Consider the following 1,731-nt stretch of genomic DNA (forward strand, 5'->3'; position numbering starts at 1 on the left):
CCCCCTCTCCCTTCTCCCCTCTCCACCCCCCTCCCTCTCTCCCCCTCTCCATCCCCCTCCCTCTCTCCCTCTCTCTCCCCCCATCTCACCCTGCCTCCTTCGCTCTCTCTCAGTCCATCATTGTTGCTCACCTTCTCCATAGTCTGACCACCCAGTCCACCCGCCTCCCTCCAGTGAGCCAAATATTAGGGCGCTGTAGTCCACGTGTGTTTGTAGCTGTGTTTCGTTTGCACGTGTTATCTCCTTAAGTAAAAATCCCCGTGTTTTGACAGTGAGGCGACTTCGAACGTGTTGTAAACGTGATTTTTAAAAAAGAGTTTGCATGCTCGTTAATGTAGACTGGGGTTATCGGCAGTGAAAGTCAAGGTGCTGTTGTGAAGTGTTGAAGCAAGTGTGAGCGATGACCGCGTAAAGCAACACACGCACAAGTGTCTCTGAGGAGGTTCGAACAAAACATCTTGAAAGTCATTGTTTGTTCCTTGTAAAATGTGCTCTGTTGAGACTGTTTATTTCGTAGATGACATAATATGAAGGCGATTTTGAGGACGTGTTAATTTCCACTCTCTCTCCGCTCTCCCTTCTTCCCCCCACAAGAGTAGGGCGAGTGCCAGTTAGTCTTCATTGTTTATTATGAAGGAACCTAAAAAGCGTGAGTTGGCTTGGATTCCTGTTTACTATGAGAGAACACACAAACTTCAGCCTCCTAGAAAAGGAATGTGGATGACGTCACGGATGACGTCAGTTACGAGACACGCCTCGATATGCCTACTCAGCCTGAAAAAAAGGAAAGAAATCATCATACTTGCCTGATTCTGGCATTAGTGCGAACCCTTATGGCGAAAGTGGCACAGAAAAGTATGACTTTTTTCACTTGACACTAATTATATTAATTTCTTTATTTACTGTAGATACTGGATTAGAATATATTTTAAAAATCAAACTTTTCATGTTTATATATTGGAAAGAACATTTTCTATGTTTGTCCTTCGTAAAATAAATAATCCTCTGCCATGAACTCGTCTCGGGAGACAATAAAAAAAACGAACAAATAAATCCAGGGCATCCACCTCTTTTCTTTCTTATTTTTTGGAAAAGTTTAAAGGTCCAACAAGCACTCGGGAGGCACAAAAAAGCATTGCTTTGAAAAGGTTATTCAGCGCTGTGCTTTTCCCGCTGACATTGCCACGAGAGCGAAAGCGAGAAGGAGAACCCGCGCGACGCATCTGTTTTTTTTTCTGCCTCTTTTTGCTTTATTGTCTTGTATCCGGAAAGCGTTTATTCTCCGTCTCATGAACGTTTACCCTTAAGGGAGGAAAGGTTGTGTGTAAATGTTAAGTCTATCTGTGTGTAAGGAATATGCAAGATCACTGTGTAAACCGAGCCATGCATGGGGGAGGGAGTGGGAACCTAGGAATTGGAGGGAGTGGGAGAGACTTGGAGGGAGGGAGTGGGAGAGACTGAGAGGAACTGAGAAGGAGTGGGGGAGACTGAGAGGGAGTGGGAAACACTAGGAGGGAGGGACTGAGAGGGGGTGGGAGAGACTGAGACGGAGTGGGAGAGACTGAGAGGGAGGGAGTGGGAGGAACTGAGAGGGAGTGGGAAACACCAAGAAAAATGGGAGGAACTGAGAGGAAGTGGGAAAGGTGAAGAAGGACAGAAAAGGAGTGGACAAACTACGAGAGAGTGCGGGAAAGGATTGAGAGATAGAAAAGTGTAGATTGTGTAGGAGGT

The sequence above is a fragment of the Penaeus monodon genome, chromosome 23, assembly GCF_015228065.2.
Source record: "Penaeus monodon isolate SGIC_2016 chromosome 23, NSTDA_Pmon_1, whole genome shotgun sequence".
NCBI classification, from domain to species: domain Eukaryota; kingdom Metazoa; phylum Arthropoda; class Malacostraca; order Decapoda; family Penaeidae; genus Penaeus; species Penaeus monodon.